At 39.6% G+C, this 14172-nt stretch overlaps 1 long non-coding RNA gene across 2 annotated transcripts; it reads left to right on the top strand.

Moving 5' to 3' along the window:
• Positions 1 to 231: 231 nt before the first annotated feature.
• On the top strand, positions 232 to 10830 carry LOC129928851 (uncharacterized). Of its 2 annotated transcripts, none has more exons than XR_008780371.1 (4): positions 232 to 246; positions 776 to 935; positions 8671 to 8758; positions 10595 to 10830. It is a non-coding gene; the product is annotated as an uncharacterized LOC129928851 (long non-coding RNA). The 2 variants fall into 2 exon arrangements; XR_008780370.1 differs by having other exon boundaries at positions 752 to 935.
• Positions 10831 to 14172: the final 3342 nt, after the last annotated feature.

Here is a 14172-nt window from a genome sequence, read left to right as displayed (position 1 = left end):
TATATTAAACTTGGTTTTAGACTAGCCTGTAGATCTGTATTGAACTTGGTTTTAGACTAACCTGTAGATCTGTATTATATTAAACTTGGTTTTAGACTAGCCTGTAGATCTGTATTATATTGAACTTTGTTTTAGACTAACCTGTAGATCTGTATTATATTGAACTTGGTTTTAGCCTGTAGATCTGTTTAGAAATATTTTGAATGAAAAGTTTACATCCTGGACTTTTTGGTATTAAAGAAAAAGGTTTGTCTAATCAACATGGGATTGATTTATATATAAGTTATATGCTTCTGTTATTACAAGGTTTTTATTGGTTTGGCTGGGTATGTTGGTATACAATGCATGTCTTGAGGATGATAAGGGTGAAATTAGATTACAATATAACAATGATACTTGATTTTGACATAAGTTTTTGCTTAAGTGACATATTCTAGTTGTTATTTGGTTTAAGTGACTTATTGTAATAGTTATTTTTGGCTCTAGTGATTTGTAAAACTAGTACCGTAGTTGTCAGAGGCTATTTGAGACACAAGCCATTAGGAAGCATTGTATAGGTGCTTATATCCATTACTATTCCCAGCAATGACAACCTTACGGAATCAAATAATTAAACCATATTATAATAATTAGAGGTAAAATTTGTTGAGTGAAGAAAATCATCAAGTTGTCGGCGATCAGCGCATGAATCAATCGTTATCTACTTGCGTGCTTTTACTAACTATAGGTCAAACGTCATTTTATACTCTAGATAGATCTCTTATCTTGGTCACAGAAAGACGCAGATGGTACTTTGCTCATAGACATTAAAAGACAGAAGAGCTATAAAGACAAGATTGCAATAGTTTAGGTCCAAATCATTATTTACAACATGAACACACGATTGCTTTGTATTGTAACAGTTCTGTTACTTGGAAACTTTCAATGCTCTGAAGGTAATGTTACTACTCGTGATTTATGTTGTATTGTAAAGACATGAATTCAAACTTTAAAATAAGCTTCATCTAGAAAAGTAAAAGTATTGAAGCAGATTTGCTGTGTAAGTGGTCGTCTCCTTTCCATTAGAACTAAAACAGAAAGATTTAAAAACTCTTTCATCCCACTGTCGGTCAGAGTGTTACAAGATCCTCTGTCGTCATCGAGAAGTACATAGAAGTCTAATTCATAAACCGCTGGTTGTGAGTGTGTTTCATGTTGTTCGAATTTGCATCTATAATGTTATTATTACAGTTATTACGCTGAGGTTTCTTTCAATCATTGCACTTCATTTAATTGACAACTTTTGTGTAAAGAAAAGGTCCGCAACAGAGACGTCTAACTTAAAAAGACCATGCCCATTACAGACGTCCGTGCACTATATTTACTTAGAATGACCCTCGCATATTACTTTTAACCAGGGCTGCCTCTTTATTATTAGACTTAATATTTATATTTTTTACTAGGATGAAAAGAACAAAAACGCACCACTAGTGACATGTATTTTGTTATAGTTCTTCTCACTACGAGAAAAAGGCGGCGTAAACGCTAGGAAAAAGACTTTCTGAAGTTGGAAATGTCGAAATACGCTCAGCGCCGGGGACCCGCTCGGAATCAGACTCTTTGCCGACTTGAGCATAAACCTGCCGCATCTTCATTTCTATCCCCAGGAAAAACGTTTTACAACACTTATAAATGATGTAGGCAACACAATTTGTCCTAACAAACAACGGATTCGTTTTAATGAAATTTCATTAAGTAAATCTGAATTCTACACACAGTGTTAAATTAGCATAAATGAAACATAAAACCTAAGAATTATTATTAAGTTTCTTTTCTTTTTCAATACATTAAAAAATAAACACGGACCTATGGGAGCCTACATCGATCCTCTGGACCCCAGCTTCTTAGGGGTTTCGAACGAAAATATTGTATCTACGGGGTCGCCACCCGGAAATGTGAGAAACACAGCCTTAATGTGTTTTATTTCACGTCATGTTCCACGTGACTTGTACTTGGGATTATTTATTTTGAATTCAACTCAAGACAAATATTCAGCGCTGAGTTGCTTCATTTTGTGCTAGTGCTGTGTTGGATGCATTTGTAGGCACCTATGAATCTGCGTATGTCGGGTGATTGTGAATACAATGCACATTTCTCCAAAATACAATCGTTATAAGCGTTATGAAAGTTTACGGAACGTTGAAAAAGTTTCACCGTCAATAGCTTTTGAATTTTGAGTCTTTTTTTCCCCGGATTTTACTTTAAATGATAATACCAAACAAGTGAACATCTCCACGTCCTGGTCATATAAGATTGCTGAGCTGTCAAAGTTATCGAGATATTGTTTACAGATCATTATCATTTACACTGTTCATTATATTACACCCGATCCTGTCATCGTCGCAAATATAAGCGAGTAGTCAGAACGAGATCAGCTTTTTATATTTATCACAAAGAACCAAGTTCACGGATTTCTGAATGCATGTAAATCCGAAATCGTTCATAGTGCATGGTTCTTGGGGTTACTTGAGGGACACAACAACTGTGCGAATTAGAAATAAAAAAAATAAATGGTCTGCAAAAAATGGATTTAAATCAAAGAGCACTTTTGGTACAGTGTCCAGCTCAGTCTCAATAGGGAGGGGGGGGGGGCATTTTAAAATTTCGCACGCAGGCGGCCGCACCCCTCGCGGCGACCCTGCTTAGTTACTTATAGACTATTGACAGGATGGCATCATCTTTAGCTACTGACTCGACTTTGGCCTATTCTGTACTAAAGTTATTGTGTTTAACGTCTGGAGTTAGTCCGTGTCGACCCTTCGTGAAGATGTGTGTCTGATGTTCATTCTCGCTTCTGTAATACATGTGAACAGTACACCCAAGCATTTAGGGTTCTTATCAAGATAATGTACACAATTACATCAAGTACAATTCTCACATAGAACTACAACGTTACATCACACAGATCAGTGGGTCCAAACCTTTATCGCCCCGGGACCAAATCAATGTCACATCACATAGAGCATTGGGCCAATTTTTAGCCCCGAAAGCAAATCGATTTCTGATGTATCATAGTGTCATAGGCCGCGTCTCGATCATAGTTTAGACATCGCTGATCTCGAGGTTCTACAAACAAACAAATAAAAAGTCGAGGCGAAGCGTTTTGAAACCTATGGCCAGGCATGAGAGAACGGCTTTTCACTGATCTGTATGCTAGTACTATCACGACCGTTTCAAGGACTCGGTTCCTTAAACTCCTTTACCCCATTTGCTAGCCAGACTGAGGGAGCCCTTCGTGTTCCTAAACATAACTACCCCTTACAAGGATAGAGATGGCATTAAGAAAACGACTTCTACAAGGAAAGAGATGGCATTAAGAAAACGACTTCTACAAGGAAAGAGATGACATTCAGAAAACGACTTCTACAAGGAAAGAGATGACGTTCAGAAAACGACTTCTACAAGGAAAGAGATGACATTAAGAAAACGACTTCTACAAGGAAAGAGATGACATTAAGAAAACGACTTCTACAAGGAAAGAGATGACGTTCAGAAAACGACTTCTACTAGGAAAGAGATGACGTTCAGAAAACGACTTCTACAAGGAAAGAGATGACATTAAGAAAACGACTTCTACAAGGAAAGAGATGACGTTCAGAAAACGACTTCTACAAGGAAAGAGATGACATTAAGAAAACGACTTCTACAAGGAAAGAGATGACATTCAGAAAACGACTTCTACAAGGAAAGAGATGACATTAAGAAAACGACTTCTACAAGGAAAGAGATGGCATTAAGAAAACGACTTCTACAAGGAAAGAGATGACATTCAGAAAACGACTTCTACAAGGAAAGAGATGACATTCAGAAAACGACTTCTACAAGGAAAGAGATGACATTCAGAAAACGATTTCTACAAGGAAAGAGATGACATTCAGAAAACGACTTCTACAAGGAAAGAGATGACATTAAGAAAACGACTTCTACAAGGAAAGAGATGACATTCAGAAAACGATTTCTACAAGGAAAGAGATGACATTCAGAAAACGACTTCTACAAGGAAAGAGATGACATTCAGAAAACGACTTCTACAAGAAACGGCGTAATTGGAATGTAGACTACTGGGGAAAGGGGTTCATTTGATCTCTTCGCCTATATTTTTTATTTTTGTATGACACTCTTACATTTCTGCCACAGGCACTCACAAAGTCAACACATCCCAAATATCGCACACACTATTAGATACTACACAATCTTGTACACAAAATCCTTATAAGTTTCTGTTTTTTTTTCTATGCCAAATAAGATTTTGAAAGTCTAAAAATATGGATGCAGCTTATGCACATTATTCAACTGGTTAGTAGATTTATTTATAAATAGACACATTAAAGATGTCGCCATAAAATGTGCCCCCCCCCCCGTAAGCGCTGAAATATATCTAACAAAGGCCGTGGTACACACATTTGAGACTTAAAATGAAAGCCCTTATAGAAGACAGGCGCAACATTAAATAGACCGACGGAGGACAACGGCTTTGTCTACACTAGACGAGGAAAAATATGTGTGTCGCAACTGGGTTTGCGTAGTCATGTGAACAAACTGCGCTCATCTCTTCGGAATCGAAGACATTATAATTTATTAAATATGTCAACTTCTAAATGTGACTGTAAATGTCATAATTATTGCCAGACTAGAAATACCAACTACCTGATATTAACAAACAATACATAATAGAAAGTCATACATTTCAGAAAATGCATGAGAAAGCAAACTTATATAGTAAATATAAAGTCCTACCGATTCGTGATTGTGATTAGTCAAAAATACTCCCAGGACAGACACTACTAAGCAGATAAACTTACTTCCAGATTAAAAGCATTGGCTAGGGACCACAATCACATCATTATTTGTAGCATTCCCAGCAAAGCTACGGGCCTACTGCATACAGACTAATGACTAAACACTAGAGGTCAACACATGTTCTAATATTGATATTTTAATAGCTCAAGGAATGGAGAGTCACTAAGAGAGACAGAAACTCATCCTGTGACAAGCGAATTTTTACACCACCTCAATTCGCCATTCAAATTATACATTCTTGTGGTTTTCGCACTTTGTTATAGTAGCGACAGCTGGACGCTTAGTGCCTTAGGTTGAAAGTAGAGTTCATGCCCTTGAGTGTAGAATAGGCCTACTGGAGATTTTAATACTTGGAGGCAAATCTATTAATAAGATTTTGGTGTCTCCGGGGTACAGAATGCGAAAGTATCGCTATGTGATGCAGATCTAAATCTTGAATGGAATTTAGGTTGCAGTAGAAGTAAACATAAAAACAAAAGTTATTGATGTTTTGAGCTGACACTTGAACAGTCCAATAAGAGGAGCTCTTCAGTTTTATACAACCACGAAAATTGGGATGGTTTGGACAAAGCGCAATTTATGCTTAACTAGTCGACCAGCGGCATAGCATACGCCGCTATTTTGAAGGGCCGGCCTTAGGCCACTGCAACCTATGCGACCGCAGTGGGCCCCGCACTTTCATAGGTTCCGCACTTTCATAGGACCCGCGTTAATTCTAGGTGTATAAATTATTAAATTAAACCATTTTATAACTTATAACAGATTTCCCGCGGCCTCTTGTCGATTTACCAGGAACTCCTGGAAATCTCCTGAAATTGCAAAATATACGAAAAAGTCCTGGAAATTTCCGAAAATTATTAAAATCTTTAGAAAATTCATACATATCTTCTGAAATATATAGACAAAAATTGTCATTTTAGGGTGTCATTCAAAATGGAAAACGCCCAAAATGGATAAAAAAACGGCATTATGCAATACCCGTAATTGTGGAATCTAGTGAAAGAAGCTTCTCGCGCTCTCAAACTAACGAAGAATTACTTGATGTCTACAATTCTCGTAGATAGATTGAAACATTTGGTAATTCTTGCTATTGAGCGTGATCTATGTAGGAAACAGAATTCTTATGATATACTGTATGTGTTCGCTATACGCAAGGCTCGTAAAGTAATTCTGTACGGAGTTAAACAATGATGTGCCCTGGCCCCAACCCTCTTTGGAATACTATTTTCACTGCTAATCCACAAAGCTTTTGACAAATCCACCGAAGGCATCTATCTCCATTCCAGATTTGATGGCAAACTCCTAAATATTACCAGACTGAGGGCCAAAACTAAAATCAGAGCCACCCTCGTAAGAGATATGCTATTCGCGGATGATGCAGCGGTAGTGGCACACACGCAAGAGGAACTTCAGTCACTAATGTCCCGCTTCTCTCAGGCCTGTAAAGAATATGGCTTGACTATTAGCACGAAGAAAACAAATGTTATGGGACCACCTGCTACAGCACCACCCTCCATCCTCATAGACGATAACAAGTTGGACGCCGTAAATGAATTCTGCTATCTGGGATCCACAATTAAAGATGACCTATCTCTAGAAGAGAAGATAAAAAAAACGCATAGGGAAGGATGCCTCGACCTTCGCTAGACTCAGGCCAAGAGTTTGGGAAAACCATATTCTAACTACGGTGACCAAAATGGAAGTCTACAAGGCATGCGTTAAGAGTACACTGCTGTATGGCAGTGAATCATGGACCACCTACGCAAAACAAGAGAGAAAACTAAACTCATTCCATTTGCGATGTCTCCGTAGGATCTCGAAAATCACATGTAAACCAACAATAGTAGTGGACCTAAGACTGTTCCCTGAGGTACACCCGAGTTTACTGTTATCAGTGTTGATTTAGAGCCATTTATTATTACAGTTTGTTCTCTCCCTATCAGAAAATCTTTAATCCACTGATGCAATGGACCATTAATGCCGAAATATTTTAATTTTTTTAAGCAAACTATGATGGTGAACTTTGTCAAAAGCCTTGGAAAAATCTAGTAAGATAGCATCTATTTGTTCACTATTATCTAAACCTTTTGAAAAATCATCAATTAGTCCTATTAGTTGTGTTTCACATGAGAAAAGAGAGAAAACTGAACTCATTCCATTTGAGATGTCTCCGTATGATCTTGAATGTCACATGGAAAGAAAAAGTGTGCAATACTGAGATCCTTGCGCGATCAGGTATTCCCAGCATCTTTACAGCCCTCAGACAACGCCGTTTGCGCTGGCTTGGACATGTTCGCCGGATGGAGGACAAGCGCATCCCGAAAGTCATTCTCTATGGTCAACTCGCGACTGGCACAAGAAAAACTGGTCGCCCCCACCTTCGTTACATAGATGTAATAAAACGTGACCTCAAATCAGTGAACATCAATACTGACAATTGGAAAGAGATAGCTCTAGACCGCAACAGATGGAGAGAGACAGTGACCAAGAAAGCTATGGAAATTGAAAGTACATGGGTCTCAGCCCAGGAAGAAAAACGCACAATCCGAAAAACGGCCAGCTCCTCTACCACCGAAGCAAAAGCCACCTTAACCTGCGCTATCTGTGGACGGGAGTGTCTCTCCAAAATAGGGCTCCACAGCCACACGAGGAAGTGTGCTCTGAGATGAACCATAGTCGTTTTACGACTGAAGGAGGCCAATGGAGTAAAGAATGAATAAAATGCAAAGACGAATATATTTTCTGATACAAACTCCTAATTTTCACTTATTATCCGTATCTCTACCTAAACTGGGCCCCGCAAAATCCGACCCTGCTATTTAGTGACGGGTGAATACAGAGTAGATTACTTGTTCTCTTTCCATGACTTCTTGGTCTCAATGGTTAAGTCGGCCCTGCTTTTTAGTGACGAGTGATTACAGAGTAGATTATTTGTTCTCTTTTCATGACTTCTTTGTCACAATGGTTAAGTCCGGCACTGCTATTTAGTGACGGGTGATTACAGAGTAGATTACTTGCTCTCTTTCCATGACTTCTTGGTCACAATGGTTAACGGGTGATTACAGAGTAGATTACTTGCTCTCTTTCCATGACTTCTTGGTCACAATGGTTAAGTCCGACCCTGCTATTTAGTGACGGGTGATTACAGAGTAGATTACTTGCTCTCTTTCCATGACTTCTTGGTCACAATGGTTAAGTCCGACCCTGCTATTTAGTGACGGGTGATTACAGAGTAGATTACTTGCTCTCTTTCCATGACTTCTTGGTCACAATGGTTAAGTCCGACCCTGCTATTTAGTGACGGGTGAATACTACTTGTTCTCCCCTGCTTTCTTTTTTTTTTCGCCTCTAAAATTACGTGGAGTAACTCTAGTCCGTCCGACTTGCAGAAATAAAAGAGTGATCTTTCCATTACTTGGTGTCCAAAGTCTTGAGCCATGAATAGAATTATATATTTATATAGATACTTCAATAGAGACAAACGTTCGCATGGAGAAAAACGAGTGAAATAACGTGAAGGAGTGGACCAGCCTGAGGAGAATGACTTCTGCATGTACGATTAGGGTCACTTTGGCTCACACACTGTCACAACACACACTGTCACAACACACACTGTCACAACACACACTGTCACAACACACACTGTCACAACACACACTGTCACAACACACACTGTCACAACACACACTGTCACAACACACACTGTCACAAGGCTAAACAGTAGAATGTTGAGGATAAAGTTAAATGTAATCAAAATGACATTTTTAATTAAATAAATAATTTGTCATAATTGGTCAATTTTTTTAATGAATTTTTTTTCTACCTTTGCAGGTGCACCAAAACTTTGTGCTAATATAGTAAATTGTTTTGTCCGGCCTTGCCAATTTGCACAGTGTTCCGTTTCCGGAGCAGTTTGTATGTAAGTATCAAGGAATTAATTCACCCTAAATTTCGATATTTTAAACTTTCTAGGAACAGCCTCATTTTGTAGTGTCCGGTGTTGAACTTCAGTAAGACGATGTAGCATTTGTATTTGCACACAGTATTTATCTAGATCACAACATGGGATTGATAATAAGCAAATTAGGAATTACTGTTTAAAAAAACAAAGCACATTTACAATGATATCTCACTATACATTAATAGTGGATTTTAAACAAAAAAAAAGCTACATTTTCATTGTTGTTCTCAATTCATGTTTGAATATGAGTAAAACGACACTATTACCAATGTTTTAAAAATGAGACATCGTGTCATCTTCTGATAAGAATGTTGCAAAATGTTTATACCAACCTTCTCAAGAGTCTGCACAAATATCGACTCAACTTTTTGAAAAGACATTTCAAAACGTCTCTACTCACATGATTCTTCTTGACTCTCTTGTTTTAGAATAATCAAAATGGACATTTTCGTTTGATAAAAAATAAAAAGTTCAGCGTCAAGACGTCTTATTGAACATGAAGATGATCTGAGGACGAGCACGCCCATTACAAACATAGAGCGCTGTATGTCCCTCGCATACTAGTAGTGGCCAGGGTTGCCTCCCTATTTTGTAGACGTACTATTGCCATCAACTTCAAAACACAATGACTGGTACGCTCTGATTGCACTTCATTGTTAACTTTTTGGACAGTGTCTCTTTGGACTCAAGACGCAAGGAGAAAGCATTGCGGAAGGCAAGAATAATCCCCCCCCCAAACCCCATTGTTGGATGGAGGGAGAAACCTGCTGCCTCTCTAAATCTTCAGGAAGAACATTTTCTAGTATACAATAAAAAATTATGTACTTAACTACATTTGCAATAAAAAAAAATTTAACAGACTAGGAGCCTAACCCAAATTTCATGACGTAAATTTGAATTTAAAGAAAGTATTCATGAAAATTAAACAAACAAACGAAAAACTGAAAATGTTTTAATTGTCTGAGTTTTTGTTTTTCTTTTTCACATTATTAGAACCTTCACTAACCCCATTGTGGGAGCCTACAGCGCATCTCTAGGTCCCCAGCTGCTACGAGGGGCGCGAACGAAAATTTTCTCATCTGGCGGGGGGGAGGGCCGCCACCGGTAAAAGTTTGAGAAACTCTGCCCTACGGAAGGCTCTTTGCCTTTAGGCCTAATTCTAGTGTAATGGTACGTGCCCTCTTCATTCTGTTAGGCCTAATTCTAGTGTAATGGTACGTGTCATCTTCATTCTGTTAGGCCTAATTCTAGTGTAATGGTACGTGTCATCTTCATTCTGTTAGGCCTAATTCTAGTGTAATGGTACGTGCCCTCTTCATTCTGTTAGGCCTAATTCTAGTGTAATGGTACGTGCCCTCTTCATTCTGTTAGGCCTAATTCTAGTGTAATGGTACGTGTCTCCTTCATTCTGTTAGGCCTAATTCTAGTGTAATGGTACGTGCCCTCTTCATTCTGTTAGGCCTAATTCTAGTGTAATGGTACGTGTCATCTTCATTCTGTTAGGCCTAATTCTAGTGTAATGGTACGTGCCCTCTTCATTCTGTTAGGCCTAATTCTAGTGTACTGGTACGTGCCCTCCTCATTCTGTTCAGACCAGGAAACGATTCACTAATGTCTCTCCAATCTACTCCAAGGGACTTTTTGTTTTCATTTGGAACAAAACATGAAGAGAAAATTAATTCCATTGGTATTCATTGTTTGTTATAAAGAGACTAATTTAGTTTCTTTTTCCTTTGTATTCAATAACTGATTAAAAAAACAATAACTCTGTCTGTCTGTTGTGTCTGTACACAGGGATGATTACTGTGGAGGCTGTAATGCGAGGTGGTATGTCGGCAATACAGAGGTGACAAGTCAATGTGCTGCTATTGCTTGATGAACTCTGGAGCCGAAATCCTCGGAAACAAACACTTGATCTTGAACAACATGTTAAGACATTATTGCTTGGATGTCATCTGACATTACAGTTTTGAATGATGGAATTATTTGTAATAAATAATGAAACCAATAAAAATGTTTTGAAAAAAGAATGTTTTTATATTTATTGTAGTGGGTGTAGATTACTCAATTCCAATCCTGCATGTCCTTCAATGTTGTGTGCTCTACAACACATTTCCAATGGGGATCAATCGACAAATAACTGAAATTAATATATGGCAATTTCCGTAGTAGAGACTAGTAAGCTTAGAGTGTCATAGTGTTCTACTAGGCTTGAGATCTGATCTAAATGTCGCAATATTTTCTCTAATTTATTTTTTCTAGTCCTGTGCGTCGCCCCCACTAAATGGAGGCCCTAGGCGGCAGCTTAGTTTGCATATGCCCTGGTATGAAAAGACGTAGTAATTAAATAAGGCATATCATGTCCATGGTCTATGTTTTTTTTAAAGTTTTACTTAGTTAAAAAAATTAAAATTATGCTTCAGAATAAGAAAAATTCTTGGGGCTTCCCAACATCCGTGGCGTGGTGGCTGAATGGTTAAGCGCTTGGCTTCCGATCCTGGATTCGAATCTCGGCGAGTCCACAAAATCTAATGGGTACCTGACTTTATTAGGGGTAAAGTAAAGGCGGTTGGTCGTTGTGTTGGTCATCATCTGCTCTACAGACCACATGGATTAAAAGGGGACTCTACTCTTTTTAGTTACAACACCCTTTTGTTATAAACTAGATTTTTATTTTTGTGCCTAAATCTTAAAGTATTGATTAATCTAAGCATTTCTCAGTATAGTAGATCGATCATCTTGTTCAAATTGGCATTAACAATAGATTATTGCAGTGTCATAAGATAAAGATTTAAATTAGCCTTCAAATTGAATATACTGCATTGATTCTGTGGGAAGTGTGGTCCAGAGGCTAAGTGCGCTTGAACTTAGCTTGGCTTGGCTACCTATGAAGGGGGCTCGAGGTTCGACACCAGACTCGGGCAGAATTGTGTTTACTGAGCGCCTAAAGGCAGCACGGAAAAACCTACTCCTAGATACCCTCCTCCCACCCTCCCCCCCACTGGTCGATAACTGAGATTGGACAAAAGCGCCTGAGCATGCTATAAGCATGCAAGTAGCGCTACATAAGAAGTATAATTTATTTATTTATTTATTATTCTTAGCATAACATGTACTTGGGCAGACAGAAGTCAATCAATTCAAAAAAAAGGAATGGGAAAAAAGAAAGAAAGAAACTGCTAGTGACTCCTAATGTAAAGAAATAGATTCTGTCAGTGACTCCTAAAGTAAAGAAATAGATTCTGTCAGTGACTCCTAATGTAAACCAATGACAGTCTCCTAAACTCCCTACAGTCTAAACTTCTACCATTATCGTACGTTTTACCACCTTCAGCTTTTACTCCCCCCTCCCCTTTCTAACGAATCATTGTCGTCATTGAGAAGTGTCTAACATTATAAGACAAACTGCTTACTGAACTATACTATAATATATTATACTTTACAATGGAGGTTCTGTAGAAGGAGCAGTGCCTCTGTCAACTGAGCTGTCGGGCTTCTTGAGAAACTCATTGACCTTGGTCCCAGCTCTCACCCGTTGCTCCAAGCAGTTGTCAGCATGCGAAGACGACTACACTCTGGCAAAACGTCTCGACTGACGGACTAAGCCAGGCGAGGGTTAGCCAAAGCTAGTATCTGATGTCTCGACTGACGGACTAAGCCAGGCGAGGGTTAGCCAAAGCTAGTATCTGATGTCTCGACTGACGGACTAAGCCAGGCGAGGGTTAGCCAAAGCTAGTATCTGATGTCTCGACTGACGGACTAAGCCAGGCGAGGGTTAGCCAAAGCTAGTATCTGATGTCTCGACTGACGGACTAAGCCAGGCGAGGGTTAGCCAAAGCTAGTATCTGATGTCTCGACTGACGGACTAAGCCAGGCGAGGGTTAGCCAAAGCCAGTATCTGATGTCTCGACTGACGGACTAAGCCAGGCGAGGGTTAGCCAAAGCCAGTATCTGATGTCTCGACTGACGGACTAAGCCAGGCGAGGGTTAGCCAAAGCCAGTATCTGATGTCTCGACTGACGGACTAAGCCAGGCGAGGGTTAGCCAAAGTCAGTATCTGATGTCTCGACTGACGGACTAAGCCAGGCGAGGGTTAGCCAAAGCTAGTATCTGATGTCTCGACTGACGGACTAAGCCAGGCGAGGGTTAGCCAAAGCTAGTATCTGATGTCTCGACTGACGGGCTAAGCCAGGCGAGGGTTAGCCAAAGGTAGTATCTGCCGAAGCTAGGGTCTCTGTCTACTACCCAGCATTTGAAGTCTAGTGAAGTCTGCTCTCAAGGCACCCAATTGGGCTAATAGGCTTCACCTAGCAATGTTCTTGGAGTGTTCGGAGCACTGTGGGGCATGTAGAGCACCCTGGTCATCTACTGCAACCCAAACCAACTTGAGTTGCCTGGACTCTATACTGCCACAGGAATTAACTGGTAACGGGCGATGCAGCGCAAATCTCCCTAACTTTAATCAACTTTCATCGCGTAAAGGAAGTGCAGTGGCAGAATGGTAAAGCGTTGGCTTCCTAACCGAGGGGTTCCAAGTTCGAATCCTGGTGAAGACTGGGATTTTTAACTTCGGGATCTTAAGCACGCCCCTGAGTCCATCCAACTCTGAAGTAAGTTAGGGAAAGTAAAGGAGATTGGTCATTGTCCTGGCCACTGGCGGATCCAGGAAGGGGGGGCGGTAGGTGCGATCGCACCCCCCCACTCGGCCGAACCCCCCCCCCCCGTTAGTATAGGATTCACATAATTTGTATACGAATTTATTACTTATGTAAAAAATATATACTAATTATTTATATTTCAACCTATTTTTAGATTATTTAGCCCCTCCCCTCTAGTATGTTGGCCAATTTGGTGGGGTCGGGAGGGGGCGATGGTATATATCCCGCCCCCCTACACTTTCGAGTGGGGAGGGCGGTCCAATTTATTTGTAGAAATCACAGCTTGCTAACAAAAATCAATTTAATATCTATATTAATGAAACTTGTTATTGATATTTTAACCGATCTTTATATGATGTCGTTCCCTGTTTGCCGATTGGTGGTGGGGGGGGGGGCAAATACCTCTATTGCCCTTCCCAACTAAACCCTTTGAGTGGTGGGGGGCGGTCCGTTTTTATGGAGAAATCATAGTTTGTGAACAAAATTAGTTGAATTAATATATAAATTTTATATTATGTCGTTCCTTTTCTGGTATTTTGGCTGATTCGGTGGGGTCAGGGAGGGGGGGGGGGCGATTGCATGTACTGCCCTCCCCACTCTAGCTCTCTGAGTGCCGGGGGGCGGTCCTATTTTTGTGGAAAATCATAGTTTGTGAATAAAATTAGTTCAATATCTATATATATACGTATTGATATGTGACCCACTGTATATTAT

This window comes from Biomphalaria glabrata, chromosome 10, assembly GCF_947242115.1.
Source record: "Biomphalaria glabrata chromosome 10, xgBioGlab47.1, whole genome shotgun sequence".
Classification (NCBI taxonomy): Eukaryota; Metazoa; Mollusca; class Gastropoda; family Planorbidae; genus Biomphalaria; species Biomphalaria glabrata.
Note: the sequence above shows the minus strand (reverse complement) of the source record. Positions and strands in the feature narration are given on the sequence as shown.